This window comes from Ailuropoda melanoleuca, chromosome 2, assembly GCF_002007445.2.
Source record: "Ailuropoda melanoleuca isolate Jingjing chromosome 2, ASM200744v2, whole genome shotgun sequence".
NCBI lineage: Eukaryota > Metazoa > Chordata > Mammalia > Carnivora > Ursidae > Ailuropoda > Ailuropoda melanoleuca.
The window spans coordinates 79,942,380-79,957,489 of NC_048219.1; the positions used below are offsets into that span (position 1 = coordinate 79,942,380).

General features: G+C 38.6%; 1 protein-coding gene and 1 pseudogene across 1 annotated transcript in view; one reads left to right on the forward strand and one right to left on the reverse strand.

Annotated features, from left to right (window-relative positions):
- MAGI3 (membrane associated guanylate kinase, WW and PDZ domain containing 3) overlaps positions 1-15,110 on the forward strand; it is a 242,410-nt gene that overhangs the window by 54,871 nt on the left and 172,429 nt on the right. The gene's annotated exons all lie outside the window — the stretch shown is intronic.
- Positions 12,401-13,374, reverse strand: LOC117801035 (annotated as a pseudogene).

A 15,110-nucleotide genomic window follows, 5' to 3' on the forward strand; every position in this document is an offset into this window, starting at 1 on the left:
CCTCCCTCCCCCTCCCTCCCTTCCTTCCTTCCTTCCTTTCTTTTTTAAAGATTTCTCCCAGTTTTTCACCACTGCTAATCAGTTGCCATATTCTGGTGATTCTTTTTTGTTTTTTTAAACCACTTTATTGGAGGTATGATTTACATATCATAAAATTTCCCTGTTTTAAGGGTACAATCCAGTTAACTTTAGTTTATTTATAGAATGGTACAACCACCACCACATCTAATTTTATAACCTTTCCAACACCTTGAAAAGAAGCCTCCTAACCACTGAGAATTGCTCATTTTCATTCCCAATCCTAGGCAACCGTTAATCTATCTCTATATGTGTCCCCCCTTTTTTAAATATTCATGTTAATAGAATCATGCAATATGTGTTTTTTTCTGTCTGACTTCTTTCACTGAGCATATTGTTTTTGAGATTCATTCATGGTGTATTTTGTATCCGTTACTTTGTTCCTTTTTATTGCTGAGTAGCTTTTCATTGTATGGATATGTCAGATTTTTCTAATTCAGTCAATAATGGATGGGCATTTGGGATGTTTCTAGGTTTTGGCTGTTACGAGTAATACTTCTGTGAACATTTGTATATGGGTCTTTGTGTGGATATAGGTTTTCATTTCTCTGGTAGATACCTAAGAGTGGAATTACTGGGTCATATAGTGAATCCATGTTTGGCTTTTTAAAGAAAGTGCGAAACTGATTTCCAAAGTGGCTGCACCATTTTATATTTCCAACAGCAACTTAAGAAGGTTCTGATTTCTCTATGGTCTCACCGATACTTGATATTGTCTTTTTGATTATAGCCATCCTAGTGGGTGAGAAATGGTATTTCATTTCGTTTTAATTTGTATATCCCTAATAATTAACAATGTTGAGCACCTTTTTATGTGCTTATTAGCTATTTATGTGTCTTCCTTTGCCCATTTTGCTGTTCATATTTATTTTTAAGATTTTATTTATTTTTTGGGGTGGGGAGAGCATGTGCATAAGTGAGGGGGCATGGGGGAGGGAGGAGTAGAGGAAAGAAAATCTCAAGCAGACTTCCTGCTGAGCACGGAGCCTGAGGGGGGGGGCTCGATCTCAGGACCTCAAGATCATGACCCTAACCGAAATCAGGAGTTAGAGACGCTCAACCAACTGAGCCACCCAGGCACCCCACCTTTGCCTATTTTAAAATTGTGTTAGTAGTCTTTTATTATTGAGCTATACGAGTTCTCTATATACCCTAGACACAAGTCTCTTATTAGATATATGACTTACAAATATTTTCTCCTTGTCTATGGGTTATTTTTTAACTAAAATTTTTTAAAAACTTGAGATATAATTCACATACCGTAATATTGACTCCTTCAAAGTGCACAATTCAGTAGTTTTTAGTATATTCACAAAGTTCTGCAGTCATCACCAGTAGGTAATTTCAGAATATTTTTATTACCTCCAAAAGAAAGCCAAAATCCATTAGCAGCCTTCCTCACTCCCTTCAGCCCCTGGCAACCACTTATCTTTTTTCTATCTAGGGATTTGTCTAGCTTGCCTTTTTTACTCTCTTGAATGGTGTCTTTTGAAACACAAAAGATTTTAATTTTGATTAAGTTCAGTTGGTCAGTTTTGTCTTTCATCTTGTGTTTTTTGTGTTGTATTTAAGAAAGCATTGCCTAATTCAAGATCTCAAAGATTTACTCCTATATTTTCTTCTAAGAATTTTATAATTTCATTCTTACATTTAGGTCTGTGGTCTCTTTGAGTTAATTTTTGTGTATAGTGTGAGAGTCAAATTCATCTTTTTGCAGGTGGGTATCCAGTTGCCCCAGCACCATTTATGCAAAAGAACATTTCTTTGAATCTGAAGTATGTTACTTGCAGGCAACATATAGTTAGATCTTGAATTCTTATCCAGTTGGACAATCTCTGCCTAAAATCTTTTGCTTCTACCTCAGATTCTTTGTTCCTTGTCTTCTCTTCCTACTCCCATTGCCTTTGTTATTACCTAGAGTGGCTCCCAGGTGTTTCCCTGGCCTCCTGGTGTGGATTCTTTGCCACTATTTTCAAATCTATTCTCTATACTGATTACTTCAGTATCAGTATTACTTCAATTTACTTGTCTGGCTCCTGTGGACCTTTGAGTTTGCAAATCCTGGCATAAAATGTCATGTTGGGACTCCTGTAATTCTTGCTATTCATTATTTTATTCACTGGGTATTTAGTGAGTGTCTACTAAGTGACAGGTTACTGTTCTAGGCATGAAAGCTAGAGCAGGGTACCTGTAAGCTTTTAATGAGTAACTCACCACTCAAAACGTAGTGGCAAAAAAAACCCCACAAAAAACAAACAAAAAAACAAAACCCAGTTACTTAGTTCATGATTCTTGGGTTGGTGATTTGTACTGGGCTCGTGAATGAGTTTCTCTTGATCTTGGCTGAGCTGTCATTTACAGTCGGCTAGATAGTTCTGCTTCTGGGAGTTGGTTGCCCATCATCTCAGGCAGGGGTTGGAAATCCTTGTATGGTCCCTAAGCTAAGAATGTTGTTTATAGTTTTGAAAAGTTGTAAAATAAAAGACAGAAGAAGAATATGTGACAGAGATCATATATGGCCCTTAAAGCCTGTCCCTTTACAGAAATATCCCTGGTCTAAGGCAAAAGGAGTTGACTGGGCTATGTTTCTCTCATCATTCAATAGGCAGCAACAGGGTTCCAAGAGAGAGTGGAAGCATACAGGATTTTTGCAGCTTACATTTGAATCTGGTACAGTGTTTCTTCTGCTATATTCTGTTGGCCAAAGCAAGTCACAAGTTGGCTGAAACTCAACAGATTGAATAAAGGACTTTATTTTTTTTTTAATGGAAGGAGCTATAAAATCACATCAAAAGGTGTGAATAAGAGGAGGAGACGTGTTATGGCCATTTCTACTGCCTCCCACAAACAGTAGAAAAACAGACAAAAAGCTCTTTGCCTTTGTAGAGTATGTATTCTATTGATGGCAATAAATTCTCATGTTTTATTATACTTCCCAAATATGTCCCTAGTGTAGCCATTCTGGTCTAGTTGCGTGTCCTGACTAGTCCTCTGACTTTCCACTTTCCTGTATTTTAGTCATGCTTTATGAATGTTATGGGATGAAAAAATAGTATGAGTTTCTTCCCTCATCTTCTTAGTTAATTCCATTTTCCTTCAAGATCGCTCCCCCTTTTTTAGGCATTTCCTGGACAGTATGCCCTGTATCCTGTGTTTCTCTGTGTTCTCTGACATGTTCTATTTTAGCACTGGTTAATGCTGAATTGTGATTAGTAGTTCAGTATCTCCGTAGTAAGGTGTGTGAAGACGGGGTCCTGCCTCATTAACATATTTCCATTTCTGGCCGACACAAACTGGTTGTATACCCACCTACTCTGTGTCGGGCACTGTGCTGAGTGGTAGAAGTAAACAAAACAGACAAGGAAGGAAAGTTCTTGCATTCATGGAACTACAGAAGTAGTATTCTTAATAATACTGGTTTTTGTTTCTTTGTTTGTTTTCGCAAGATTAGTAAATTAGGTTTTGTTTTCTCATTATGGCTCCAAACCATTTTTCACCCGTAAGTCTTCTGTGTTTTAGTCTTGTGAAGTTTTATCTTTAAGGCATTTACTGTGTCACTTTTGATTTTTACAGCTGCATCTTTAGTGTTATGCAATATGTGTGTTTTGAAAACCAAGCATACTAAATAGTTGTGTTGAAATTCGTATACTATTTTGATTAGTAGTTCACTCTCTTCTTGGTCATTCACTTTTTAAATTCTTGGTAGTCCATCTGCAAGGGCAGTTACGTCTTATGCATTTTAGAACAAGGTTTGAGGTTCCATAATCTTTTTCCTAAGGAAAATTAGATTTTAGTGTTTATTATAGTGCCCTATACATAATGGGCACTTAATAAGCATTTGTTCGCGGTAATAGCCTCTTTGGTTTTCTGTTTCATTGAGTTTCACCCAAAATGATTATTCTTGCCTGGCTTTTAAATAGCTAAATAAATTCTTGACCTTCAGTATAATTATAATAACTTCTTTTCATTCTGAATTACTTTCTCTCTTCCCTCCCATTCGACCCTCAAAAATATTAATGTATAAATTTGGAAGTGTCTCTATTTTTGCAGTTGCCAACCCGCTTGAAGCGTTTTGAAAATGTGCATTTGAATTTTATAAATTGATGCCTGCAGAAATTAAGGACAATTTAGAGAAGTGATTTATTACCTGAAAAGAATTAATGGTATGATTCTCCATAACATGTTATTAGATAGTCATATCATTTAGTTATTTATTCTTTCATTCTTGGTTCAGTCATTCACCTATTGAATAAGCATTTTTTTGAATGCTTAGAACACATCAGGCACTGTGCCAAGGTGCTGGTATTATAGAGAAGAATTAAGCATAGTCAATGAGTGGAGGGAGGTCTTTATTTTATGTTTAAATCTCTAAGGTTTAAAATATTACAGAAGGCTACAATGTAAGTATTCACCAGGTAGAAAAAGGAGAGCAAAGAAGAACTCCATGGGATTTTAACTTTTTCTGGCATCCCACTTAACCATTCTGTGAAATGTAGCAAATGATATTCTGATATTTTGAATTGAAAGCATCTAGTAGCATCTGCTTTTATCAATCTGTAAGTGTCTTATACTTGTTGCAGTGAGTGTAGGCATTGAATTAAATCATGATTGTTGAAAAGCATGTATATCAATGTGCATTTTATGAAAGCTGATGTCAGATGAATTATTTAATATCTGGACAGTTCAAAATGATGAATAATTAGAATTCTTATAGAATAATATAAACCATTTTGATTGCAGATTTAGAGAAATTATAGTTCGATCAGAAAAAATTTGAAAAACGTTTGAAAAAAATTTGAAAAAAATTTGAAAAAATCTCCATTTTATAGTTCAGAAACCTGAAGTTGATTTGCCCAGTGATGTACAGGAAGTGGTAGAGCCAGGCTTTGAACCCTTCCCTATTGTATTTTGTTATGTGTAGAGGACCAAATTAAGACAAGAAAACATTAATGAGATAAAAACAGAAAATTGCTCTCATGGCCAGTTGGTTTATAAGAAGGGTAAAGAGGCTACATAGCAGCGCATGTATTTAAAGCCTAAGTGATTTTTATTCTGTGTTTTTATTGACTCGTGATTAATGAATTAATCTATAGGTCAGCAAGGAGATTTAAAGTATTCAAAATTAAAAGCTAGGCTATTGGGGGGGGGTAAACTTTTTCATTTACTTAAAATGGAAAGGATGTTATTTAACTATTGATTTGGGTAATGTTACTACTTCAAGGGCATGTGAAATGGTAATCTCCTCAAAAAAAAAAAAACACTTTTTTTTTTTTTTTTTTTTGGAAACACTTTGGGGATGGAATTGTAGCTGTATAAGTTATATTGTTATATTAAAGCACGGTCGCTCTTAAAATTCTGAATTTAGTTTTTGAAAATTTTATTTAAAAAGCAGTCCCTTTGAAGGCCCATTTCCATTTTGTACTGAAGAGTTCTAAGCTCTAAACTGCTCCTTGGAAAGACACTAATTGTTATTAGTCTGGTATTTACTTTAGTAGATGAATTAGATACTATGTTTTACTCAGTCTCTACTCCCACTTTAAAGTGTCCTGTGTGTGTCTGTATAATATACAAAAGATGCATAGGTCTTCCTTTTCCCCCCAAGACCTTTCATGTTTTATGAACATGCATATATGCATCTGTAGAGTGATTTGAACATGACATTAATAAAGAATTCAAGTGAGAATAAAACCAATATTGTACCAGATATTTCAAGGCTGGTTTAAAATAAGGTAATTAAAAGTAACAATCTTAGAAATCTAATTCCTTTGATTTTTTTTTCCTACCCTCATTCTTGGCCTACTTTTTACATAACTATTTTTTATATAACTTTATGTAACTATTGCTTAATATTAGTATTGTTTAAATTTTAAAATTCCTTTTTTAATCTTTACAAGCTTGGAATTCAACTTGTCCTTCTCTATTAATGTTTAATAAGAATAGTAGAGTTGGAATTAGAGCAAGCACATGTTTCCTTTTAAGTAGATTAAATAGCCTGATTTTTCTAGACCCTTTTCTTCCCTTCTTTCTTTTTCTTGCCCATCTCATTGTCTTGTAATTAATTTGTGTTTTTTAGATTCCCCCCTCCCCAGATAGTAGAAGGGGAAAGAAGGTAGAACTTAGGGATTACTTGATTTTCATTCACTTATTACACTGTGTCTGCCACTGGCAGAAATATCTGCATACTACCTTTGTATGTATTGAATGATACATTAAGCTACATATATTCAGTTACTCTTTCAGTCCAAAAACATGTAGAATTAATTTTTTTTCTACTTGTATTTGGAGCAGTATAGTTAATAGTTCAGAGGCTTGTCTCATTTTTTCTAGTTGTATGCCAACTTTTTTGTTGTTAAATCTTTCTTCCGGTGTACCGCCTTGACCCTCACTGGCAATCATTCTGTTTTATGTAAGACTATTATAATCTGTTCCTTGCTTAGCTCTCCAGCCTCTTCTCTTGTTGCTCTTCATTATTAGGCCCAACTGTACTGAACATGTAGTTCCCGAAGTATGTCTTGTTTTCTCTTCCCTCTGTGCCTTTGCACATCCTGTTCCCTCTACCTAGAGCATTCTTGTGCTGTTGCCCTGCCCTTTCTCATCACCAGGCACGCTCCTGGAACCGTGTTCAGAGGTCATTTCCTCCAGTTCCTCCATGATACCTCTTCCTCTTCTGGGCTTCCCCAGCATCATGTGTAAGCCTCTAAGATAACTGTACAGTATTGTTTGTAACTCCCTTGGCTAAGAGCTTCATCGGATGGACAGTTTTCTCTCTCCATGCTTTGCACAGAGCACTTAAATCATAGAATGGAGAGGGAAGAAGAAACTGAAATTTGAATGTCTAGTATGTCCAGGAACATGCTTAGTTCTTTGGGGAACAGTCGAATGGGTTCTGTTGCCACCACAATTTGCAAGGCTATGTTATCTCCATTTTATAGTTCAGAAACCTGAAGTTGATTTGCCCAGTGATGTACAGGAAGTGGTAGAGCCAGGCTTTGAACCCAGCCGTGGCTTGATTCCAGTCTCTGGTGATTTCCTTTTACCATGCTGCTTCTTCAGTCATACGGATGGCATGAGTGGTTGACGATGGGCAGTAGTATAAGGCCTCGGAAAGAACAGGCGCCTGGACAGCAGACGGATCTGGGGCTCAATTCTCACTTGCCATTTAACCAACTGTCGGCAAGTTTCACGATCTCTAGAAATCTCCGTTTTCCCTTTTTAAAAAATGTGGCTCATAACGTTACCTACTTCAGGGGATTGCTGGGAGAATGAAATAAAATCCTGGAGGGCGAGGGTTTTGTATCGGATAGCACTATATATAGCTATAAGCAAAAGACAGACTAACAAAGGTTCCAGCAAAGACAGATTTTAAACAGCTTCACATAATAAGAAGTCTGGAGAGAGTCTTCAGTAACTGAAGTTTCTTCTTCTCCTAGTCACAGGGCATCTGTGAAGTCTCCGGCATCATATCAAAAGCTGGAGAAAGCGAGGAGGCGTGACTACAGTAATGGCTTAACTGGTCTCCTAACCACAGTCCTGCCATTAACCCGGCTAGGAGAGAGACCGGATGGTGGAAAAGGGGGAGGGGAGTGGCGATCAGACCAATAATCATTCTTCAGCTTTTACCTTCACGGGGGAGGAGCACGTTGCTCCCTCCCATAAAATTAGAGCCACGCCTTCCACAGTAGCTGTTCTGCAGCTGCCTTTGTGATGTGACCCAGAGCTGCTAACAGTCACAGGGTGTGTTTGTCACAGGGTGTGTTTATCACTTCGTTAGGCCGAAGCAGCGAACAAGTAAGCAGGGTGCATTGTTTTCATCCCTGCCAGGAAGGGCCAAGAGTACATCAGCTATGTCCTTATTGTATAGCTATTTAGGTGCTGACATCTTGCAAAATGGCTTTTCAGTCATTTTCTTTCTTTTTTTTTTTTTTTTAAAGATTTTATATATTTATTCGACAGAGAGAGAGACAGCCAGCGAGAGAGGGAACACAAGCAGGGGGAGTGGGAGAGGAAGAAGCAGGCTCACAGCGGAAGAGCCTGATGTGGGCCTCGATCCCAGAACGCCAGGATCACGCCCTGAGCTGAAGGCAGACACTTAACCGCTGTGCCACCCAGGCGCCCCTTCAGTCATTTTCTTATCTCACTGGCTTAAGAATGCTTACAAAAAACTGCTACAGCTTCTGACCACCCTCTCCCACCTTACGCCCTCCACCCCACCTGCCAACACACCAAACAGCAAAAGCCAGGTAGACAGTTATCTCTAGACAGACAGCAGCCAAACCGTATACCGTCCCTGGAGTCCCTCTGATGGTTTGATGGCTGCTGCTGTTTTCTGTGCGGGACCGAAAGCTTCAGCTTCAGCAGCCCGAAGTGCACGGCAGTCTTAAAGCCACTACTTCTCCTCTAGCATCTCACCTTTGGGACTTCCCTGCCCACCCTCATCAGACTCAGAACGACAGAATCCTCTTTAAGTTCTGCCTCCTACGCCCAGCTTCCTGGTGTTGGAATTTTTCACAGTTATTAGACCTCCTTCCACTGCTCACCCTGTTGGTTTTGGGCTGACTGGGGAGAAAAGGGAAGCCGAACTGGGGAGCTCTTGCTGCTGTGCCAGTGATGGGGTTATGTTCCTCAAATGCTTATTTGGGTCCTAGAGTGGACTCTTCTCTAGAAACAGTGGTATGAAGCACATTGGGGTTATATGGTATCATGAGTTCTGTGGTTCATTTACATCTTGGAGACTGTCCTGAGATCTACCTACCATTATCCATTATCGCTATACAGAAATAATCTATGTCTTCCAACCAATTGGAAAGCAAACACTTGGGACAGTGTGTTAACATGAGGTCAGTGGCCTATGTTTGAGCTTCGCCCTTCTGCATGTTGGTAGGATGCTGAAGGAACACTGATCCAAAGTGAAAGAGCAGGAGGAGAAGCCAAGGACATGGATAACTCATAGACTGGTTGATTAGTCCCTCTGCAGGAAAAAGGAAAGTGCACAGAAGATCTGAGTCTTGGATGCAGAATGTGCTAGACCCTTTCCTGTGTGAACTTCCTGTGTATACTACTTTTCTTTGTAATATTCATATTTTGGAGGTTCAGTTATTTTTCTCCTAGAGCGTCACTCAGAGAGCTGAGAGATATACACGTATAAATAGTGTCCAATTATTGCATGACTCGTATTGAGTTTCATGCTTTGGCTCAACTATGTTTTACAAATCGATGTTAATACCAGATTTTCTACAACTTAGATTCACTAAATGGTTTTTCGTTATTCAGAAGCCACCGATAATTTTGTAAAATAACAATAAACATAATGATGGTGATCAAGTTCAGCTTCCAAATATTGAGAGGCGTATATATGCTTTACTGTGACAACTTTTAGAAACTGTTTTGAGGTAGATGAAGAAAAGGCTGAAGATATGTTGAGAAGCAGATGTTGTGTGACTAAAGCACCCAGCTGTGTACTAACAAAATGAATCTCATGCCGATTAGTTAACAATTCTTTGGCAGTCAGAGACATATGTAAAGCAGTAAGCACAGCATGGGGAAATAAAAAAAAATTAAAAGCATTTTCTTAGCTTAAAACATTGGCAGTGTCTCGTCTACCATCTGTGTTACTGAAAAGTTGATTTTGGTGTGGGTAAGTCATACCAAGGTCACTTCCAAAGAAAAAAATTGGTTAACCCATAGAGTCTTCATTCCCAAATTAGCATCACATGTCTTGGCACTTGGAATTAGTGAAAAATGTTATATCAGTAAAGTAAATTTCACTTGGGTGCATATATATCTAAATTTTGTGTCGGCACTTCTGTATGTCTGCTATGAAACACTTGCTTTGTTTTTGTTCAGTTCTTGTTTGAATTTTTTCAGGTCCAATATATCAGTTATTTTAAAATGTTCTATCAAAATGCTTCTTGGCCCAGTTTAGATGTATAACCATTTAAATACAAAGGAGAGCGCCACTGACCCTTCCTGTCATGGTCTTCTGGTAAGAAAGGGCAGGGCTTTCTCATCCTAACAGTCCTCCTCCTTTGATTGAATAGACGGTAGTCTGTAGGATGGCCTACTTAGGCTAAAAGTTCACTCTTTAGTACTTAAAATAATCTTGTTCCATTTTCCCTTACAGGACCAAAAATTGAAAATTTATACCCATAGATTATTTCTATATACTACATCAGCTCTTTGTAATTAGTTTCTTTTGGCTCAGCAGTTTTCTTCCTCAGTAATTAGAGATGTTGCAAACCACAACATGGGATTTTCTTAGAAGTAAAATGAAATATCTTAAAACTTTATAGAAATCAAGGCCAATGTGATTGGTCTGAAGTGAAAACAAAAAGTATAATCAAACATTTATTAATGTGTGGGTGTGATGAAATTGGGCTGCACAAAAATTAATAAGCTTTGGTATTCATATTCTTATATTAATGGTGTGCAATAACTTGAAAACATACTTTTACTTTGATTCAAGAACTAAATGAAGATAGTTTTTATAATACTATGGGTCTTGAAGGAGATTCTTTCATTAAAACATTAAAGTTTCTTTATATATGACTTTTTAAAAAAGATTTATTTATTTTAGAGAGAGAGCACACAAGAGAGTGTGGGGGTGAGGGAGAGGGAGAGAAAGTCTTAAGCGGACTTTGCACTGAGCGCGGAGCTCAACAGAGGGCTTGATTTCATGACCCTGAGATCATGAACTGAGCCAGAACCAAGATTTGAATGCTTAACCGACTGAGCCACCCAGGTGCCCTAATATATACCTTATTTTTTAAACTAAAAGCTAGAATTCTGAGGGCCTTGGCATCCCACATAATTTATAGTATTGTTCTGGTTATAATATCTACAAAAAGTTTTGCTCATTGGCTGGTCTTATTTTTACCTGTATAGCTTTGCTTTTGATTGGAGTTGAAATGTTTTATGCATAGAATGTGGTAATGTTTGCCTTGCTGAGTACTGAGAGAGGAACTTTGTTTTGGTTAAACACCATTCTGGCAGTACCATATGAAGCTGAAATTGGAAGTGGACAGAGAGAGAAGGCTTCATGCAAAGGAGTGAATTATAAAAAGAAAAAGGAAAGAGAGGGAAAGTAGTGGTCATTATTGGCATTTAGAGATTTACTTCAGGGTCTTGGAGATACTCCATTAATTCATACAGTGTCTTTGTGAATTGGGGTCTTAAAGAGAACTATCGAAAGAAACTTCTGGGATGCCTGGGTGGCTCAGTCAGTTAAGGGTCTGCCTTCGGCTCAGGTCATGATCTCAGTGTCCTGAGGTCGGCCGGTGTCAGGCTCCTTGCTCAGCAAGGAGTCTGCTAGTCTGCTTCTCCCTCTTCCCCTCCCCCTGCTCTTGCTCACTCTCGCTCTTTCTCTCTCAAATAAATAAATAAATAAAATCTTTAAAAAAATATATAAAAAAAGAAAGCTTCTTATAATTGTTATTGTCTATAATTATATTTATTTCTCAAAATGAAGAAAACATGTTAATTAAATTTCAATAACAATATATTTTAGGAAATATATTTACTTGATTAAAAACAATTTTAAAGTTATCATTAAAGACAAATTTTTGTATTTAAAATTTGTCATGTCAATTGTACTCAAATTTTTTTATTTCAAAAGTAAAAATTTATAAGTAAAATAATTTGAGTTTTCCTAAAATTCTGTAGTTACTTTAATTTTTTAAAGAAGAGTTTTATTTATGTATTTGTTAAAGACTTATTTATTTATTTTAGAGAGAGAGAGTGTGTATGTGCAGGAGTGGGAGGGGCAAAGGGAGAGGGAGAGAGAATCTCAAGCAGACTCCCCACTGGGCATGGAGCCTGACATGGGGCTCAGTCTCACAACCCTGAGATCATGACCTGACCCAAACCAAGAGTCAGACACTTAACTGACTGTTGCCACCCAGGTGCCCCCAAAGAAGAGTTTTAATAATATTTGTTGAAAACCTGTGTTATGACCATCACCACTACATTACATTAAATCCTTTTTAATCTTCATCCCAGTAATTTCAAATTTTCCATATCATAAGGATGGGGATAGAAGGAAGTTTTATATAAGGACTCGTTAAGCAAATGAGTATGAATACTATTCATTTTTGTTTTGGCTTTTTTTGGGTTTTTTTGGCTGGGTACAGTATACTTTATTGATGGTACATGACAAAGTAGGACTTCCCAAACCCCTCCCCTTCTTCAGGGGGTCTGAGATGGAAACTGGAAACTGTGGAGGTTGGGGGATTCTCAGTTGGGGGATGAGTTGGGGCAAGGACTCCCCAGCAGCTGAGGGCCTCTCTCTTCTTCTTGCTCTTGCTGAGGCTGGTGGTCCAGGAGGCTCTTATTTCTTGGAGGTTATGTGGACCATAAGGTCTACCACCTGGTTGCTATAGCCAAATTCATTGTCATACCAGGAAATGAGCTTGACAAAGCGGTCATTGAGGGCAATGCCAGCTCTGGCATTGAAGGTGGAAGAGTGGGTGTTACTATTAAAGTTATAAGAGACGCCTGGTCCTCCGTGTAGCCCAGGATCCCCTTGACGGGGCCCTCCAATGCCTGCTTCACCTTCTTGATGTCATTGTATTTGGCAGCTTTCTCCAGGCAGCAGGTCAGATCCACGATGGACACGTTGCAGGTGGAGACACAGAAGGCCATACAGTGAGCCAGTGTGACCTTGCCTACAGCTTTGGCAGCACCAGTAGAAGCAGGGATGCTGTTCTTTGCAGCCTCTTGACCATCATGCCACAGCTTCCCAGAGGGACTGTCCATCGTCTTCTGGGTGGCAGTGATGGCATGGAGTCATAAGTCCTGAGTCCGTCCATGATGCCAGGGATGACCTTGGCCAGAGGGGTCAAGCAGTTGGTGGTGCAGAAGGCATTGCTGACAATCTTGAAGGAGTTGTCACACTTCCCATGGTTCATGCCCGTCACAAACATGGAAGCATCAGCAGGAGGGGCAGAGATGATGACCCTCCTGGCCCACCCTTCTAGTGAGTGCCAGCCTGCTCCATGGTGGTGAAGACCCCAGTGGACCCCACAACATACTCAGCACCAGGATCACCCCGTTGGATGCTGGCAGGATATCACTCCTGGAAGATGGAGATGGGTTTTCCATCGGAAAAAAAACAAACAAATTTCCCGTTCTCAGCCTTGACTGTGCTGTTGAATTTGCCATGGGTTGGATCATGCTGGAACATGTAGACCATGTAGGTGAGGTCAGTGAGCAGTCACTGAGGGTGACAGTCTCTGCTTTGCCAGAGTTAAAAGCAGCCCTGGTGACCAGGCGCCCCAAACAGCCAAATCCATTTACTCCCAACTCCACCGTTGTGTCTTGGGGACTTGGCTGGCACTGTGCCAGAAGATGCGGCTGTGTGTCAAATGGGGAGAAGTAGAGAGCCATCATTTAATTTATCAACGGGCTCATACTATGTATTTCCATGACTGGTGTGACTTTTGGGATATTTCTTCATTTTGTGGGTCTTCGTTCTCAACTGGAAAATCAATGGCATCATATGTTATATGAACTCTAAACTTTGTATTTAGGAGACAGATTTTTTATTCAGTCCAAGTCCTTTAGCAAGGTGTTCAAGGCCTTTTGTAGCTAGAAATCTTTAGTTATAATTTACTTCCATAAATCCTTTTGTAGTTAGTATGCACCATTCTCTAGACTTAGATTCTGTCTGTGGGCTGCAAGCAGAAATGTAGGATTCTTAGCTAATCTCCGCGCTTATCCCCATTTACAGTTCTTCCTGTATTTCCTATCCTGGTCAGTGGGATTACTGTTAACCTTGTCATCCTACGTAGCAGGCACGGTGCTATTTGCTTTACATGCATTCTTTTCTAATTCATCCTCACGACAACCCTATGATATGTCGGCGCTATTATTACCTCCATTTTACAGAGGAAACGGAAACCCATAGAGATGAAGTCATTGCCCAGCATACACAGCTGAAATGAGTCAGAGCCAAACCTCTCACCCAGGAGGGTTTTCAAAGCATATGCAAGCCTTAACTTCTAGGTGATATTGCCTTCTCTCTGTGCAGCCTCCCAAGCCCTGTTGATTCTTCTTCATAAATAAGACTAGAGAGCCTTTCCTCATCTGTCCTTCGCTTGCCATTACTATAATTTACATTCTTCATCCTCATGATCCGGACTATTGTGTGAGGCTCCCATTTGGTCTTCCTGTACCTCTTCTCTCCTTGTCTGACATAGGAGTAGATGGTTCAGATCATTTAATGCTTTCCTTACTACCTATTGGTTAAACTATAAGTTTCTCAACATTTATAGTCTGTCCCCCATTTATATTACCTGCTCACTTTCATTTGTATTATGCTGTAGACTCCTTGAGTCTGGGGGCTGATATCTTTGTATTCCTCGCAATATTGTGGACATAACTGCTTAGAGAACGGTTGTTGACTTAATGAGGTAGACCTAGGCAGGTTCTTGGCTTGGCAATTCAGGAAATACTTTGCTAGAATTAAAATGAATTACTCTGTGTAGTAGCTATAGTAAGGTTATTTTGGTATATTAATAATTCACACAGTATTATTTTAATGTAGTGATAATTCATATAGTCCTCCAGTAATATTAATTTGAATTAATAAGATTTTAAGTTATTACCTGCAGTCCTGAGTTCCTGTAGAATTCTTTTTTCCAGAAGGGAATTAATAGAATTGAAACATAGCAAAAGCTTACACATTAGGTTTTGGACATTTATTGTGTAACAGAATAAAAATTAACAGTCATTGACTTTTTGGTAGAAATTTGAGTCAAAAATTTATGATATTTACTTTGTGTAAGTAAGTCTGTAATCAGGCTCTTTTACGATGTTCAAAATGTACCAGTGATTCATGAACCACCCTAAGGGGTAATGCAGATAACTGGTATAATCCTGTACTTGGTTTTGTTTTAATTTGCAGCACGTCTTTTTAAGTCTTTTTTTAACCTAAACTTTTGGCGGATACATTGAAACATGGTAAAAGTTATTGGCTGCCAGTTGTGACATTATTTTTAGTGGAAATGTTTACATCATAAAAAGTTTCTTAACAGATG